This window comes from Bidens hawaiensis, unplaced genomic scaffold (assembly GCF_021521415.1).
Source record: "Bidens hawaiensis isolate Kalapana, Puna unplaced genomic scaffold, B.hawaiensis_p1.1 tig00040691_1, whole genome shotgun sequence".
NCBI lineage: Eukaryota > Viridiplantae > Streptophyta > Magnoliopsida > Asterales > Asteraceae > Bidens > Bidens hawaiensis.
In genome coordinates this window covers 29,149-49,421 of record NW_027497200.1, presented here as the reverse complement: position 1 = coordinate 49,421, position 20,273 = coordinate 29,149, and the positions used below count along the sequence as shown (strand labels likewise).

The 20,273-nt window shown below is 34.7% G+C and overlaps 1 long non-coding RNA gene and 2 pseudogenes across 1 annotated transcript; 1 reads left to right on the top strand and 2 right to left on the bottom strand.

The window, feature by feature from the left end:
* Window positions 1–259: 259 nt before the first annotated feature.
* Window positions 260–752, top strand: LOC143592340 (uncharacterized). The gene is made up of 3 exons (XR_013145906.1): window positions 260–451; window positions 615–639; window positions 707–752. It is a non-coding gene; the product is annotated as an uncharacterized LOC143592340 (long non-coding RNA).
* A 2,788-nt stretch (window positions 753–3,540) lies between these two features.
* On the bottom strand, window positions 3,541–5,386 carry LOC143592337 (serpin-ZX pseudogene; annotated as a pseudogene).
* Window positions 5,387–10,539: 5,153 nt separating this feature from the next.
* On the bottom strand, window positions 10,540–19,489 carry LOC143592339 (serpin-ZX pseudogene; annotated as a pseudogene).
* Between the last annotated feature and the right edge of the window lie 784 nt (window positions 19,490–20,273).

Sequence of the window (20,273 nt, the reverse complement as noted above, 5' to 3'; positions counted from 1 at the left end):
TCTCTAACTCTTAACGCTTATTATTTTCTTTCTCTGTTTATGTTGAGATCGATCGATAGATTGGATATTTAATAATTAATTGTATGGTTTGGATATGCAACGTCATATTATTATGTATGACCCTGCTCCACGCGTGTTCATGGATTTATCGATTGATGGAGGCCCTCCTAATAGAATAGAAATCATTGTCAGTATCATTCGCCTGCCTATTATATTTTTATTATTAATATTCATGTATGTTTGTGTCTATTTCTAAAGCAGCTGAGAATTTTCGAGCACTCTGCACAGGTTCCTTTTTACTCTTTTTTTTTATGAGATATTGCATTTATTAATTACAGTATATATAATTATTGTATGTTTAGGTGAAATGGGGATTGGAAGAACTACCGGAAAACCATTGCACTACAAAGGAACTGTATTCCATCATATCTTCACTGATAGGTTTGCTCAAGTATGCTTCTTTTTCTCAAATCAAGTACTTGCAATTTTTTATTTTCTATTTTAATAATACCCTATGAAAGTGAAGTGCAATACTTCTTTTTTAAACAGATGAAAAATATATATGCTTAAGTAAAGAATGTTTTATGTACATTAACTTTTTTTATTTCATGCAGGGAGGTGATATTGAAAACAATGACGGTATGTTTTTTTTTTAAATCTTGTTTTAAGTTCTCATACCGGATTTTCAAGGAGTGTTGGTTTGCAGGCACGGGTGGCGAAAGCATTTATGGAAAATTTTTTGAAAGTAAGTGTTTGCGTTTTTTTTTAAATCTTCTTTTAAGTTCTCATACCGGATTTTTAAGGAGTGTTGGTTTGCAGGCATGGGTGGCGAAAGCTTTTGTGGAAATTTAAGTAAGTGTCTGCTTTGTTTTTTTTATGAGTTTTTTTAATCTTAGGTACTAATACTTTATATGTGGTTTTTGTAGATGAGAAAAACTTGATGAACCATTGTAGGCGTGGTCTTCTAAGTACGGCACCTAGCACCCCAAATGAAAATGGGTCTCAATTCTCTATACTCATGACTTGTATTCCTGAGTTCAATGGGTAATGCTTAAGTATTGTTGATTATTGATAAGGATTACTCCAATTTAAGGGCTTTTATTGTTATTAAATAGTTACCTGATTATCAATTTACAACATGACCCTTCCAATGATTATTTTGGGAGTACTTCTTCTATATTACGGAGTATTAATTTGCCAAAAGCAAGCAAGTGAAATCAACTCAAATTAAGAGCCATTTTATTAATCATGGCAGGTTGCACATTGTTTTTGGAAGAGTAGTAGAAGGAATAAAGGTTCTTGATAAGATCAATCGGTTGGGTACACGTTCAGGAACACCTACTGGGATACTAAAAATTACCTACTGTGGCGAAATTTTTAGAGTTCCAAAGTTCAATTTTTCCAGAGGTATTGACCTTAATTGATTAATATTACTTCTGTATTTGATTTTTCATAGTAACCACATGTACCTTTTTACCAGATTTTCTTAATAGTGTGCCCGTTTTTACAAAACCTAAGAGAGGTCAAAAATGCAACTCTGTTTCGAAGTTTTCTTGTTTTAAAAAGAAGGGTCAGGCACACTGTGAATCACAGTTTTATTTTTATCCGCTGGAAGAAACTCCAGAAGATATGAAGTTCATTGCTGAGAAGGGTGATGAAGGTATTGCAAGTTTTGCCCATGACTCATTTTCATAATTATTGCAGTGGTGTGCTTTCTGTTTTCATGCATGCATTGGTTACCATTTTGATTCTCCTTTTCAGTTAGATCCACAATATCCTCTATGGGGAGGAGACCAAGATTTGCTTCTGAATTTTATTCTTATAAAAGCAAGTACTCGTCTTCCAACTTTGTTTCGAAGAATTACTTATCTCGGGGGTTAGAAGTTGAACTCTTTAGTGATTTTCTTAGAGGTATTGCAATTTTTATGGTCCCGTACTCATTCACATATTTAGATTGTTGTATTTGCAATGGTAAATTTTTTGTTTTCATTTTAGAATATATACCTTTACTACATGTACTGTTTTGACCACCATTTTAGGCAAAAAGGAAATAACGCGAACGAGAGCTAGATCTTCTTATGAGAGTGTTGATGGGCGAGAAAAGGAAGGACGGCACGGATCAACTTTTGGTGATGAAAGGAAGCACTCGTTATCTAAATCGTGCAAATTTGGTGGGAAGAGATTGACGTTTTCTGATGATGGGCAAGAAACAGAATGGTATAAATCTGATTCAGAGTTTTTATATAAAAGGAAACCAAATGGTGTAGATGCCTGTGATTTGGAGTTTTATTCTTCAGATTGATATATGAGGAAGTTGAATGAAAAAAATGGCATGTATTTAATTAAGACACTAGATTTGTAGAATGTTTAACTCTATTTAATCATGGTAGGGAGGACAACGTAAAACTCTATTATTTATTCTTGTTTTCTAGATATCTTGCCTCATAGATGTATACCTTAAACCTACCCACAAGACTAAAGCCCATTTGTGGGACAAGAATTGCTATAACAACAAAAAGAAGAAAACAGATAAAAATGGTTATTACAAGAGATATATACCCATTCTGCAAGTAGATATGCATGGTATAACTGGTTGACAGAAACCAGTTTTGAGATAACTGGTTTCTGTCCCACTATTAGCAAGTATTACCAGTTCTCAAAACGAGGTGCAAGGCACTTAAAAATGAGGCGCATAGTATAAAATTACGAATTTTAGGTTTGTTTTGAGCTAGTTTAGGTTGATTCCATGGTTGTCTGTCGGTTAATCCAAGTTCAAAGCATAACAATGATAGTAGTAAACAGAATTGGATAAACTTGCTATTTGATTTATGAGAAATCTTGTTAATGCATACATATAAATCACTAGACATTTACGTACATTATTTGGATTTATATGATCTAGCTTGAGACCTGAGTGATACACGGGTTTTCAATAAAAAATAGCTTATCATAGTTACGCAAAAAGACATTTCTTAAGTCGTGTAAGTCACATACACAAAGAATTGGATAATCTTGCTATTTGATTTCTGAGAATCTTGTTCATGCATACATATAAATCACTAGACGTTTACGTGCATTATTTGGATTTATATATATATATAATCTAGCTTGAGACCCGAGTGATACACGGGCGTTTTCAATAAAAAATAGCTTATCATAGTTACGCAAAAAGAAAAATACAGTTCTTAAGTCGTGTAAGTCATATCACATACACAAAGAATTGGATAATCTTGCTATTTGATTTCTGAGAATTCTTGTTCATGCATACATATAAATCACTAGACATTTACATACACTATTTGGGACTATCTAGCTTGAGACCCGAGTGGTACGTACCCGGGTTTTCAATTAAAAAACAGCTTATTATAGTTACGCAAAAAGAAAAATACAATTCTTAAGTCGTGTATGTTTAATCATATTATTAGTTGACATGTTTACTTTTAGATGGATTGATTCAAGATCGTTTAATCATAATATTAGAAAACAAATATTTTGGTATTTATGCGGTTTGAAATCGGAGTGTACAAAAATCTTTTAGGTACATCAAAAAATTTGGAGAACAACCCGACCCCATTTCATCTGCTTATATAGCCATTTTTAATAACGATTATAAGTTGATTTGATTTAGCCACGTCAAAATAGAGTGTTTTGATAAAATTATATCATATTAGAGTTAATAAATGGCAAACTCACTTCCTGTTCAAAACAAAAGACTAACGTAATCATGAAACTAGAGACTGCAACTACAATTTCAACCAAGAAGAGGGTTATTCACCTGTCCAATAAATAAAGCACCTCCAGTCACATCTTCTCTAATCACAAACAAGAACGGGTGATCTGCCACAAAATCGATCTTTAGGCATAATGCATCGGCCATGTCAAGTGTTACAGCTGCTGCTTCTGTACCTTCTTCATTCACCTCCACAAAAGATTTATGGTGAATACCTGAAACTTTAAGACTTTGACCGTCAAGCATTTCGGTTATACCATACTCATCCGTGAAAGGCAATACAAGCCCTAATTCCTTCAACATATAAATGAGACCTTAAATTTTGGTATCAATAACTGCCCGACTTCTTGCTTCATGCGCGGAATGTGACGTTCAAAAAAGTAAGGTGTCGAACCCATTTTCTCTACTAAATTTTGTAGCCCGTCTTTTGCCTCTGGCAGAAATACGTACATTGTGAACTTGCGGTTATCTTTACCTTGTAAGTAGGATAGACCCAGTACTTTAAAATCTTTATATTCACTCACAAATTGTTCTTCCTCGTTGGTCATGAAGGGAACTTGAACTTTGTTACCATCAAGGAGATGGAAGTCGGACTCTATTGTCATTGACCGGTCAAACATCTGACTCCATGCTCCCTTGAAGTAGAGTGCATTTGAAAGATAAGACTGGTGTCATCGTTAAAATCATCAGCGTTAATGACTTGTTTGATAAGGCCGTTTGTTTGCTTTTCGGCCCATAAGTTCACTTCCCTTGTTACAGCCGCCTTCAGTAACAAATAAATAGTATTTAAAGATATCAAAAAGGCGTTATATAACTCTCATCTTATGCATTTTCTGACTTCTAATGCGTTAATGACTTGTTTGATAAGGCCGTTTGTTTGCTTTTCGGCCCATAAGTTCACTTCCCTTGTTACAGCCGCCTTCAGTAACAAATAAATAGTATTTAAAGATATCAAAAAGGCGTTATATAACTCTCATCTTATGCATTTTCTGACTTCTAATAGAAGACCAAAATGCAAGAGTTGGAACTGACCTTATTCTGGAAATCGACAAGCTTGGAAGTAGCTTTATAAACGTTGTCCACAACTTGTTTGAAAGAAGGTTTCAGAGAAAAGGTTTCTTTAAACCAAAGCCCGTTCGCAAAAGACAATTGAGGTCCGTTATTCGGCCCCCCATCGGCTAAAATAGAAGACAAATACCGTGAATAAAGGTAGTTGAGGTCATCGGTGGTGTTCGTTTTGAGGAAAGTGAGAATCTGATCCCGCGTCTCACCCTTGGAACCAGCGGCTATCAAGCTCAATGCGACATGGATGGAAAGGGGGGAGAAAACAACATTGGAGTGAGGGTTTTTGGAGAGAAGGCGGGCTGCGAGTGTGATGGAGACTTGGGTTTGGTTGATGATTAGTTCCGGTGGGAGGGTATTAGTTGCAATATGGTTAATGCCCACCTCTTCTAGAAAATCTTGAACTAGAAGATCAAGATCAAGATCATTAGAGCTTTCAAATTCATTAGGTGTTCTTGTGGGAAACCAAAAGAAGCTGTTGCTATTAATTACAGTATGTGTTATTGTCAAAGCCAAAAGGAGAAACAAGAAAGAAGACAAGGCTTGCTTTTTTGAAATCCAACCTAACTCATAAAGTCCAGATAAATTTAACCATTAATTAAACGATACGAAAATCTGTGTGATTGGAGAAAACAACTATAATATAATAATTGATAATTGATAACACTTACAGGGTAGCGATTCCATTTGAAACTTGAATAATGAATTCAGATATGAAAGTCAGTCTGCAGCCGTAAAATAAAAGTTAAAAAATGTAAGAGGATTTACGATGATACAATATATGAACATTTATACAAACTTACAGTGTAAGTAGAGATCAAATCGTCGATGGGATCACGATTTGACTGGCCAATTGCAATCACCGCATCTACATTTTTATTCATATTTATTTCCCTTTAATATAGGATCGTGATATCACCCAAACATCTATTTTGACACCCTCAATATGCTCCATATTGCCCAATATGGAGCATATTAGCCCTAAATCAGACACAAAAGTTCTTTATGTCATACGTGATCGTACATACACATAATCAGATGCAAAGTGAATGGGTCCCACAAGTCTAATCTGCCACAATATGCTCCATATTGGCCAATATGGAGCATATCAGGCTTTCCCTGATTCCTCTTTGGAGACAAAAGCGGATTCCCTCCTACCAACTCATAATCACATGTGTACGGTCTCCAAAGCGTATTCCCTCATACATACTCATAATCACATGCATACCACAAGTCAAGTATGCCTTTTCTGTCTATATGTTCCATATTGCCCAACATGGAGCATATTAGGTATTTATATAACTCCATAACACCATCCATCACCTACGATTATGTGAGAAATATTTATTCTCATTTTATTTATTTCATTTTCTCACATGTAATAACACTCATTGTCAAAATTGTCACAAGTCGTGGTGGGACGACAACTATTTTTTCGATGAAAATTTTAATGAGTCGGTTGTTCCAGAGTCTTATGATCAGTCATGCATTCCTGATTCTTACGAGAAACCGCTGCAGCCAACCCTAAACGAGGAGGAGGTTGTCATGAGTTTTCGTTCACAAGACAAGAGATCCGTGTTGAGGCAAAATATATATTTGGTGTGATTTTTCATAGGTTCAGGATGAATGGAAGTGACACTATATTCCCCCTATTACATGGTCCTATCGAAGTCCATATGCCTCATCCATATCAGCCTTATTACAAAAATCACATCAATGATAAATATTATATAAAATTCAGGCCTGTTGACATACTGATAAATATATATATTTTTCTTATATATTTTATATAATATTGTATTAGTTTTCGTTCGTTTTTAATTAAGATTTTTATACTATTAACTTAATGGTGTTTTGTAGGTTCCGGAAGGTGATCATCGTTGAAAAGGGCGAAAAACGAGTCAAAATAAGCCTAAACAAGAAGACGGAATGCATCATGAAAGAAACCATATGGAGAACCGGTCGGTCAGACTGCCCCCCTTTAAAGTACGCCGCGCCGCGCAACCAGTGGGCCAGACCTGGCTGTGCGGAGCCTAGATAGGGTTTTTCCAAAAAGTTTCATAATTTGGTCAGGTTTTAGGCCTAGTTCACAATATAAACACCCTTAACCTTAACCTGAAAAATACCCTTCAACCACCAGATGAATTTGGAGTTTTATAGAGCTTATATTGGAGTTATTTGGCGGGTTTGAAGGAAAGGAATCACCCGGTGAAGTACTTTACATTTAAGATCGAAGACTACGGGTTTTATCGCCTTTAATCTTTCATCTTTATTATTTTACCATGATTTCTTATATTATTATTTTGTTTGATTTTAAGATGCTAGGCTAAACATTATAGACTGCCTAGGTTTATGATGAACATTTGTTAATATTTGATTTTGATTGGAATTTACTTTTCGTTATGGTTTTATGAATCAGTAAACAGTTTGATTTTATTTTAATGATGCGTATGTGTGCTTGGTTTTGATTGATGAATTTTATTACTCCGTATTATCCTTGGCGATTGTCTGTCATATGATAGGACATTGTTTAGTCTTTTACTGTGTGTTTTTGACTAGTTTATGATTGAATTGCAATAAGATTATAGGAATAATATTATTAGTCAAACAAATAAAAGTATGCTCCTAACCTTAAAAGTAGTAAGGTGATAGGCTATTGTTAGATCTTTGTTGATTAAGATAGCTAAATTTAGTTCTTCGTAAAGAGTCAGTCTAGGTTTGATTAATTAACATTTTCTACCTAGTCAATTGAGTTTATTAGGCTACCTTTGATTTCCGCGCTGCAAGGTAGGATTTCACTATAAATGTACTATATCATAATTAATTAAATAACCGTAAGAGAGTTTAATATTTATACTGTTGTGTCTTAAAACTTATTAGAAACTCATAGGTATCTTCTTCAGGAGGGGGGTCTGGGGTCCTGTTGGGGTTTTTTTTAAGTGTCTATTTTATGATCTCAATTTCATAACAAGTACTTTCTCATTAATTGATAACTGCAACTTAGGGGATTCAGCCTACGTGGTTTTTTTTATCATCTCAAGTTAATTTGTCTAGTATTTTATTTACTTATCTTTTCTTAATTAGTTATTATATTAGTTTAATAATAATTAATTTAAAACCCCCTTTAAACAAATATAAAAATAAATATTTGTGTCAGTTTGTAAATCTAATTAGTTAATTTACGTAATTAAAGAGTCTCGTGGGTTTGATATCCGGAATTACTTAACTTTACTAGAGTCGATCGGTTCACTTGTCAGTCAGTAGTTTAGTCGAGTTTTAAAGAGTCTAGAGTATTACTTAGTGTCTAGATTAGCGTAGTTTAGTTAATAATTATATGACTGCTTTTAACACATCACCTATCTCGGTGTCGAGCCGGTGCTGGTCGAGCACCTGGCCATGACTCATAACCAGCCTTGAGTTCTTGTCATTGTTTATATAGGGCCAGTTTTGTCAATTAGCTTGTCGGTTTGTTTGTTGTATGTTTGAAACCGAGGCCTTGTAAACAATAGCCCATTAAGACGAAATCAATAAAAAGATGCATGCCATGCTTCTCCTATAAATAGGAGAGCATGCGCATGCATAACATAACCTTTTTACAAATACAATAACCTTATCTTCTCACCAACTCTCTCCCTAGTCTCTCTTTCTTTCCATTTTCGGCAATAAACAAACACTCACAAGACCCGCGATCTTGAATTCTTACTAGTGATTTCCACTAGCTAGTAAGTGAGATTGATTCAAGAACTTGTTATTTGATCCGTTCTTAGGGCCTACAATTGGTATCAGAGCTTTCGGCTCTACTAGTTGTAGTTCTTGGGTCACAACCTTGGTTTTTGGTCTTGTTGAGTGTTTAAGATTTGTTTTCAAGTGGTTGAAGTGGGTTTCAGGCTTACTTGTTATGTTTACAAGCTTGAAATAAGTGTGTTAAAGTGTTACTAAAAGCATTCAGGTTTTATAAAGTGTGTTCTTTGTGTTCTTGAATGTGTTTTGATTCAAGAAGTGTGTTTAGTTAACCTTGGAAGTTTGTATTTAAAGATTGACAAAGTGTCAATTGGGTTCTTTCTTAGATTAATCGAGTTTCCTAAAATGGCAAAAAGTGTACTTGTGTGAAAATTCATGCAAAAAGTGAAAATTATACTTTCTAGAAAAACCAATCGGATCAAGTCTCAAACCATTTGAATCGAGTTAAGAAACCAATTGAATCGAAATCCAAAACCAATCACATCGAGTTTCTATTCGATTCATTTTTCACTTCGATTCGACTCAAATTCTATTCGATTTGATCCGTTTACCATTCAATTCAATTCCTTTTGAATTCGATTCGTTTCAACACACATTCAATCCTTTTGTACTTGGCACAGTTTGACAAAAGCCGTGGAAGAATTTTTTTACTTGAATTTTGATTTGCAAGATGATGACTGATCCTGAGACGTTGAAAACATACCTCATATTAAAAAGCCTGTTTCAGCCTATGATGACGATGATAAGAAGATGATACTTGATGATCGAAAGGCTTATGGTACCTTGAGTGTGTTTTTGTCACTTGAAATATCTCAAACATTAAGAGGGCGCACCACCGCCAAAGGACTTTGGGATGCTTGGAAATGAGAAACAGTAAAAAGGCAATGTTGAAAGGTGAATTAAACACATTCAATCATATCCAAGGAGAAACTGTTGGAACTCTCATTAACAGGTTTGAGACGTTGGTCACCAAGATGAGAAGTGTTGGGATCGTTTATGATCAATCCGAAATCAATGACAAGCTGCTGAATCTTTGCCATGCAAGAGAACAACCAATTTGGACAGGACATCGTTGTCTGACTTAAATTTCACCATAAGATCATTTGAAATGTATGACAAGCTCAGATTAGGTAATCAAATTAGTTCACTCAATCATGTAGGGATCTCTACTGGATCAGGAAACAACACTGCTTTTCTTAGCCAAGCTCATCCTATCGTTCATGCCATCAATGGGGTAAAAGTGTTCTCTGCTCAATCTTCACAGAATACTGCATTCAAGTCCACTACAAGTCAGCAACCATCATCCAGTTCAAGTTAATTTCAAGAAGCGGTAAACAAAGCCGTTGAGCAAGCTCTCAAGGCTCACGGGATCAGCAAACCTGTTGGTGGGACATCAAACTCCACTCCCAGAGTTGATGATTTAAATGTTGCACTGCTTCATGCATTCATGGCAAGTCATGTGGGGATGTTTCAAGGAATACTCCTACCTCCTTCATTCCAACAAGGATACATTCCCGAAATCAACAAGAAAGATATCAAGAAGATGGACATCAAGTACTAGATGGAAATGGTTGTTCATCATGCATCAAACTTCATGAGAAAGTATAGGAAAAACAGCTTCAGAGACTTTGATGGGAAATGGATTGGGTTTGATAATGACAAGCTTTGGTGCTATAAATACAATGAAACTGGGCACTTTGCAAGAGAGTGCACAAACCCAACCAAGCCTGTCAATGGCATCAAGATCACGGAAGTTTCCGACAATGAAGGCATGAAGAGAACTGACAAGAGGCCAGTAGATCAGAACAAGTCATCAACTCAACGAGTTCCCCGAATCAGTCAAAGCAAATCATCAAAAAGGGACTCTGGCTCAAGCTCAAACACAAGGGATTTGATCACCCAGTCTGCTGCAACAACTGAGCCAGATTGGGAGGGCGATCAATTCTGTGAGCTGATTAATCGGCTGACCTTTCTTGGGATGGCCTTTGTGAATGAACATAAAGCTAAACCAAGAAACCTCTAACACTCCCGAGGTACACAAACTCTGTTCTCAAGCTTGCATAGATAGATAATGTAGAGAGGTGTAGAACTCATAATGCCGCATTAATTGATGAAAACTTAGGCATTAAAAGTCAGAACGATGAATACAAAAAAGCCGAACGATGAGTAAAAATTACCGACTGTGGCCAGATTTTTAGAGTTCCAAAGTTCAATTTTTCGTTGCCGTCTGCCAGAGGTATTGACCTTAATTGATTAATATTACTTCTTTATTTGATTTTTCATAGTAACCACATGTACCTTTTTTACCAGATTTTCTTAATAGTATGCCCGTTTTTACAAAACCCAAGAGAGGTCAAAAATGCAACTCTGTTTCGAAGTTTTCTTGTTTTAAAAAGAAGGGCCAGGCACTCCATCATCGTGAATCACAGTTTTATTTTTATCCGCTGGAAGAAACTCCAGAAGATATGAAGTGCATTGCGGAGAAGGGTGATGAAGGTATTGCAAGTTTTGCCCATGACTCATTTTCATAATTATTGCAGTGGTGTGCTTTCAGTTTTCATGCATGCATTGGTTACCATTTTGATTCTCCTTTTCAGTTAGATCCACAATAACCTCTATGGGGAGGAGACCAAGATTTGCTTCTGAATTTTATTCTTATAAAAGCAAGTACTCGTCTTCCAACTTTGTTTCGAAGAATTACTTATCTCGGGGGTTAAAAGTTGAACTCTTTAGTGATTTTCTTAGAGGTATTGCAATTTTTTTTGTCCCGTACTCATTCACATATTTAGATTATTGTAATTGTAATGGTAAATTTTTTGTTTATCATTTTAGAATATAACCTTTACTGTTTTGACCACCATTTTAGGCAAAAAGGAAATAACGCGAACGAGAGCTAGATCTTCTTATGAGAGTGTTGATACGCGAGAAAAGGAAGGACGGCACGGGTCAACCTTTGGTGATGAAAGGAAGCACTCGTAATCTAAATCGTGCAAATTTGGTGGGAAGAGATTGACGTTTTCTGATTATGGGCAAGAAACAGAATGGTATAAATCTGATTCAGAGTTTTTATCCAGTGATTAGGAGTTATATAAAAGGAAACCAAATGGTGTAGATGCCTGTGATTTGGAGTTATATTCTTCAGATTGATATACGAGGAAGTTGAATGAAAAAAATGGCATGTATTTAGTTAAGACACTAGATTTGTAGAATGCTTAACTCTATTTAATCATGGTAGGGAGGACAAGGTAAAATCTATTATTATATTCTTGTTTTCTAGATATCTTGCCTCATAGATGTATACCTTAAACCTACCACAAGACTAAAGCCCATTTGTGGGACCAGAACTGCTATAACAACAAAAAGAAGAAAACAGATAAAAATGGTTATTAAAAGACAAGACCCATTCTGCAAGTAGATATGCATAGTATAACTGGTTGACATAGGCCAGTTTTGAGATAACTGTCCCACTATTAGCAAGTATTACCAGTTCTCAAAACGAGGTGCGAGGCACTTAAAAATTAGGCGCATAGTATAAAATTACGAATTTTAGGTTTGTTTTGAGCTAGTTTAGGTTGATTCCATGGTTGTCTATGTTGGTTAATCAAAGTTCAAAGCATAACAATGACTCATAGTAGTACACAAAGAATTGGATAAACTTGCTATTTGATTTCTGAGAAGCTTGTTCATGCATACATATAAATCACTAAACATTTACGTACATTATTTGGGTTTATATTATATAATCTAGCTTCAGACCTGAGTGATACACGGGTTTTCAATCATAGTTACGCAAAAAGAAAAAAACAATTCTTAAGTCGTGTAAGTCACATACACAAAGAATTGGATAATCTTGCTATTTGATTTCTGAGAATTCTTGGTCATGCATAAATATTAATCACTAGACATTTACATACACTATTTGGGACTATCTAGCTTGAGACCCGAGTGGTACACGAGTTTTCAATAAAAATAGCTTAAATACAATTCTTAAGTCGTGTATGTTTAATCATATTATTAGTCGACATGTTTACTTTTAGATGGATTGATTCAAGTTCGTTTAATCATAATATTAGAAAGCAAATAATTATTTGGTATTTATGCGGTTTGAAATCAGAGTGTACAAAAATCTTTTAGGTACATCAAAAAATTTGGAGAACAACCCGACCCCATTTCATCTCATTTTTAATAACGATTATAAGTTGATTTGATTTAGCCACGTCAAAATAGAGTGTTTTGATAAAATTATATCATATTAGAGTTAATAAATGGCAAACTCACTTCCTGTTCAAAACAAAAGACTAAAACACCTTAGTTTCAACCAACTAGAGACTGCAACTACAGTTTCAACCAAGAAGAGGGTTAATCACCTGTCCCATAAATAAAACACCTCCGGTCACATCTTCTCTAATCACAAACAAGAACGGGTGATCTGCCACAAAATCGATCTTTAGGCATATTGAATTGACCATCTCAAGTGTTACAGCTGCTGCTTCTGTACCTTCTTCATTCACCTCCACAAAAGATTTATGGTGAATACCTGAAACTTTAAGACTTTGGCCGTCAAGCATTTCGGTTATACCATACTCATCCTTGAAAGGCAATACAAGCCCTAATTCCTTCAACATATCAGAAGCTTGAAACCCAAATGAGACCTTAAATTTTGGTATCAAGAACTGCCCGACTTCTTGTTTCATGCGTGGAATGTGACGTTCAAAAAAGTTAGGGGTGGAACTCATTTTCTCTATTAAAGACTGAAGCCCGTCTTTTGCATCAGGGAAGAATATATACATTGAGAAATTGCGGTTATCTTTACCTTGTGAGTAGGGAAGACCCAGTACTTTGAAATCTTTATATTCTCTCACGAATTGGTCTTCCTCGCTGGTCATGAAGGGAACTTGAACTTTGTTGCCATTGAGAAGGTGGAAGTCGGTTTCTTTTGTCTTCTACCGGTCAAACATCTTGCTCCATGCTCCCTTGAAGTAGAGTGCATTTGTAAAGATAAGACTGGTGTCATCGTTAAAATCATCAGCGTTAATGACTTGTTTGATAAGGCCGTTTGTTTGCTTTTCGGCTCATAAATTCACTTCCCTTGCTACCTCAGCCGCCTTCATTAACAGATAAATAATATGTTAAAGATATCAAAAAGAAGTTATATAACTCTTATCTTATGCATATTCTGACTTCTAATAGAAGACCAAAATGCAAGAATTGGAACTGACCTTATTCTGGAAATCGACTAGCTTGGAAGTAGCTTTATAAACGCTATCCACAACTTGTTTGAAAGAAGGTTTCAGAGAAAAGGTTTCTTTAAGCCAAAGCCCGTTCGCAAAAGACAAATGAGGTCCATTATTCGGCCCACCATTGGCTAAAATAGAAGACAAATACCGCGAATAAAGGTAGTTGAGGTCGTCGGTGGTGTTCGCTTTGAGGAAAGCAAGGATCTGGTCCCGCGTTTCACCCTTGGAACCAGCGGCTGTCAAGCTCAATGCGACATGGATGGAAAGGGGGGAGAAAACAACATTGGAGTGAGGGTTTTTGGAGAGAAGGTAGGTTGCGAGTGTGACGGAGACTTGGGTTTGGTTGATGATTAGTTCTGGTGGGAGGGTATAGTTGCACTATGGTTAATGCCCACCTCTTCTAGAAAATCTTGAACTAGTAGATCCAGATCAAGATCATTAGAGCTTTCAAATTCATTAGGTGTTCTTGTGGGAAACCAAAGGAAGCTGTTGCTATTAATTACAATATGTGTTATTGTAAAAGCCAAAAGGAGAAACAAGAAAGAAGAGAAGGCTTGCTTTTTTGAAATCCAACCTAACTCATAAAGTCCAGATAAATTTAACAATTAATTAAACGATACGAAAATCTGAGTGATTGGAGAAAACAACGTTATATATATAATAATTGATAATTGATAATACGTTATACTTATGAACATGAATACTTACAGGGTAGCGATTCCATTTGAAACTTGAATGATAAATTTAGATATGAAGGTCAGTCTGCAGCCGTAAAATAAAAGTTAAAAAATGTAAGAGTATTTAAGATGATACAATATATGAACATATATACAAACTTACTGAACGTAGAGATCAAATTGTCGATGGGATCACGATTTGATTGGCCAATTGCAATCACCGCATCTACATTTTTATTCATATTTATTTCCCTTTAATATAAAAGAAATTCCTTTAATACCCAATTTCTTAATATTAACTTATTTAGATTTTTTAACTATATTAATTAAATAAAGATTTAACAACTGATTTCTTAGTATAGAATTTATATTGTTACACTACTATTCTTTTTTATTTCTTCATTCTTTGTTGGGTGTTGGGATTTAATAATACTCTTTCCGTCAGTCTACAAGTGTTATGGATTGAAAAAAAAACAAAATTTAAAAAGGTTTGAATGATTGTATTTTTTGTTTAACAAATGACAATAATGCTCTTTAACTATATAAAAACACAAAATTTAAGAAAGTTTGAATGATTGCATTTGTGTAAGGGTAAACTTGAAAATTAGCTACTAAATTTTGAAAGTGGACATTTGTAATGAGACAAACAAAAAGGAAGTGTGGACACTTTCAAAGGGACGGAGGGAGCATGATATTTTTGAGCTGAAATTTTGATCACTTTCACGAATTATCTCATTAATATTCTTTGTGTTTATGACTCGTCAAGGTCTTTTACGTCTACGCTACCGCATCCTAAGAATGAGATCATGCAGGACCGTCTTCAAGAATTGTGAAAAACTTTTGGATAATTAGGTTTAAAAATTAAAAATACATATTTTTTTCTCAAATATATATATATATATATATATATATATATATATATATATATATATATTCAAGGCAATTAGGGTATCGTACAATAATCCTTAACGTACAAAAACGTACGCGAATTACGCTCGAGGCAAAAACAAATTCTCAAAGCCAAAATACAAAAACGCATAAAGCCAAAAATACGAAAAATGCTCAAGAAAATCATAATACGCTCAAAACGGATCTCGTAAAGAAAAGTAAAAAATTGATCGATTAATAATCAAATCTGTTTTTTCGGTGAAGCGATGATTAACTGGATATATATTGACGATTTCTAGATCTTGTGATGTGATTTCATGGATCAATATAACGAATATAAGTATTTTTGTACGTTAAGGTACATTAAGGATGTTTGTATTCTATCACGTAACTCTCTCTGTATATATATATTAAAAAAATAAAAATTCGGGCCTATTGACATAATGATAAATATATATATTTTCCTTATATATTTTATATAATATTTTATTATTTTTTTCGTTAGTTAAGATTTGTATACTACTATTATAATTGTGTTTTGTAGGTTCCGGAAGATGATCGTTGTTGAAACGGGCGAAAAACGAGTCAAGATAAGCCTAAACAAGAAGCCAGAATGCATAAGGAAAGAAACCGGAAGGAGACCCGGTCGGTCAAGATCTGGTCGTGCAGAGCCTAGACAAGGTTTTTCTAGAAAGCTTCATAATTCGGTCAGGTTTTGGGCTCAGTTCACTATATAAACACGCTTAACCCTAACCTAAAAAATACCCTTCAGCTACCAGACGAATTTGGAGTTTTATAGAGCTTATATTGGATTTATTTAGCGGTTTTGAAGGCAAGGAATCACCCGGTGAAGAACTTTACGTTCAAGATCGAAGATCGAAGAATACGGGTTTTATCGCCTTTAATTATTCATCTTAATTATTTTCACCATGATTTCTTATATTATTATTTTATTTGATTTTAAGATGCTAGGCTAAACATTATAGACTGCCTAGGCTTAAAATTAACCTTTGTTAATGTTTGATTTTGATTGGAATTTACTTTTCATTATGGTTTTATGAATCAGTAAACAGTTTAATTTTATTTAATTGATGCATATGTGTGCTTGGTTTTGATTGATGAATTTTATTATTCCGCATTATCCTCGGTGATTGTCTGTCATATGATAGGACATTGTTAAGTCATTTACCGTGTGCTTTTTACTAGTTTATGATTGAATTGCAATAAGATTATAGGAATAATATTATTAGTCAAACAAATAAAAGTGTACTGCTAACCTAAAAAGTTGTAAGGTGCTAGGCTATTGTTAGATCTTTGTTGATTAACATAGCTAGATTAGTTCTTCGTAAGTAGTCCGTCTATGCTTGATTAATTAACATTTTCTATCGAGTCAATTGAGTTTATTAGGCTACATTTGATTTCGGGGCGGTAAGGTAGGATTTCACTATAAATGTACTTTTTCATAATTAACTAAATAACCTTAAGGAGTTTACTATTTAAATTGGTGTGTCTTAAAACTTATTAGAAACCCATAGGTGTCATCTTAAGAAGTGTCAGGGTCATGTTTGGGTTTTCTTTTAAGTGTCTATTTTATGATCCCAATTTCATAACAAGTATTTTCCAATTAATTGATAACCGCAACTTAGGGGATTCAAGCCTAGGTGGTTTTCTTTATCATCTAAATCACTCAAGTTAATTTGTCTTGTATTTTATTTACTTGTCTTTTCTTAATTAGTTATTATATTAGTTTAATATTAATTATTTAAACCCCCTTTAAACAAATATAAAAATAAATAGTCGTATCGGTATGTTAAGTCTAATTAGTTAATTTACGTAATTAAAGAGTCTCGTGGCTTCGAAATCCGGACTTACTTAACTTAACTAGAGTCGATCGTTCACTTGTCGGTCAGTAGTTTAGTCGAGTTTTAAAGAGTCCAGAGTATTACTTAGTGTCTAGATTAGCGTAATTTAGTTAATAACTATTTGACTGCTTTTAGCACATCACCTATCTCGGAGTCGAGCCGATGTTGGTCGAGCACTTGGCCCTGCCTCATAGCCAAGGTTCGTGCCGTTGTTTATACAGGGCCATGTTTTGTCAATTAGCATGCCGGTTTGTTTGTTGTATGTTTGGACCCGAGGCCTTGTAAACAATAGCTCATTGGGCTTAAATCAATGAAAAAAATGCATGACATGCTTATCCTATAAATAGGATAGCATGTGCATGCATAACATAACCTTTTTACAAATACAATAACCTTATCCTATCACCAACTCTCTCCCTAGTCTCTCTTTCTTTCAATTTTCGGTATAAACAAACACTCACAAGCTGTTGACGATGATGGAATAAAGTACTCACCGAACCCGGAAACTCCGGTTCGTGGGGACAGAGTGGATTAAACTCAGGAGCTAGTCCCAGTGATGGCTCTTCCAACAATAGGTGGTGAATATTCTCAATCGTCGAGAAGATGAAAGAAGAAAAGACACTACATCACCAGGTTTGCAAGTCTTCGAGATCGTCTCTACCCTTATCATGACGACTCCCCAATTCTCTACTGCAAATGGCATGCGTCCAACAAGATATGGGCAATTTGACATGCCAATGGGGACTTGGCCTACATGTACTACACATACATGCACATGCTGTTTGATCTTCACATGAATTACTTCAGAAGGTTTGTGGGTCAAGGTGCGAGTGAAATGGAGCTGAAGAGATGGGTCATGAGATTTCTGAGTAGATAATGGAAGAACGACTACCATAATTTCAAGCTCAACAAGGGTAAGTCGTACCGTCATCCAAATGAGATTGATCTGATCTAAGGAAATAAAAAAAAGGCATGGAGATACAAGACCCACAAAGATGGGAGGCTAATCTATCATGGAGAATCGTTTCTGCCCAACATATTTCATGACTTCATCTTTTGGGAGTTCGAAAACAACACCGGAGAAGTTGTCATCCACTGCAAAAGGATGCAATTCCTCCACTTCTTTGATGAGCATGAGCCGGCCGCCCTCATCAAAGAAGATTAGTTGAAGTTTTACAACTCTCCACTGGGCACAGTCGAAGATATTCGTCGGGACAACTCTGATAAGATAGTTAAGAAGTTCAACAAGTTTGTTAATTTTCTTGTTGACAATCAACTATATGAAAACGACGATGGATTCGACTACGAAACCGACTGAAGATGGACGCTTACGGATCAAATACTAAATACTAGAGGGAGATTGTAGGGCCATGCTTGTCGATTAGTCTTTTGTATTTGTTTATTCTATTTACGATGTACCAAATTAGCTTTTCGGTTTGTTTGTTTTATGTTTGGGCTATAAACCTTGTAAACAATAGCCCCATTGGGCCTAAATCAATGAAAAGACGCATCCCATGCTTCTCCTATAAATAGGAAAGCATGTGCACGCATCACATAACCTTTTTGCAAATACAATAACATTATCCTCTCACCAACTCTCTTCCTACTCTCTCTTTCTTTCCATTTTAGGCAATAAACAAACACTCACAATTAATATCCAAGATCTCGGTTGCTTGCTAGTGATTTCTGCTAGCTAACAAGTAAGATTGATTCAAGAACTTGTTGTTTGATCCGTTCTTAGGACCTACAGTTTACCCAGTTCTAATCATGTTTAGATTGTAATATATATACATATATATATATATATATATATATATATATATATGTGTGTGTGTGTGAGAGAGAGAGAGAGAGATTGATTTCTTTTGAGAAGCACTTTGAGGTTTAAGAACTCGAAAGAACTCAACGTAACAATTTTTTTTACACATATTTAATATGTAAGTGTAAGTAATGTAAAAAAAATTATAGTATTTTTTACACACCGAATTGCCTTTTTATACATGTGTAACTAACATTTAAACTTATGTAATCATAAAAAAAACTTTATTCTCTCTCCTAATTCATTTTTAATTAAGTTTAATCTCAGCCACATATTCTATACTCATTTAATTAAATGTGTGGTTTATATTGAGTTCTTAAAATTCTTACAACTCATCATAAAACACGTGGTGGCAAATTTGTATATTATTTCAAATCGTTGCCATCCTAATTAACCGTTGCATCGATTAAACCATCGCCACCGGCGTCAATTGCAGACACACACTTCAATTTATTTGAATTGAAATACGCCATTTGCAGAAACCCAGTTGCAGACGTTCCATATTTTGTTCATATGATTGAATCGATGATCAAATTGACGGTCGATTAATAATTGTTTGATGATTACGAGATTATATGAAGTGATTTCAGTGTTCAATTTCATGTTATAGGTGTTTAATTTTAGATATGAACTTCTAAACTTTTAAAGGTGTTCGTTTAAAGGTGAACGTATAAGTGTTTCTAGACTTTTTTGTTAGTTTAGAAGTTCTGAACTTCTTTGAACGTGTTAGAACGTTTAAAGATGTTCATTTTTTGTCAAAACTACTTAGAACATTTTAGAACGTTTAAAGATGTTATTTTTTGGTTAGAACTTCTTTGAACGTATTAGAACGTTTAAAGATGTTCAGTTTTGTTTCAGAACATTTAAACGTAATATTTTGAACCCTAATCAGAGCTCGACTGAGTGCATTATTTCTCCAATTCCGTAATCGATTGATGAATCTAAATACTTCTACACATCAATTCGATTGATTAAATCATCAATTTTTGATCAATTTTGAAGATATTTTGATGTTCAACGATGTTCGATTTTGATTTGGTTTTTGACTTTAGAGATTTCATACTTTAAGATGTGATTAGAGTTTAGAAATTGGATTAGATTGAGTGACGAGTTCCGAATTTGGATCAGAGTCGATTTGTAATCGACGAATTTTGATCGCGAACTACTGTTAGGTTATGTACGAAATTGCTACCGCGTGTTTTTTAATCTAACGTTATGGAAGGTCACATACGTTAATCCACCCCTATATATATATAT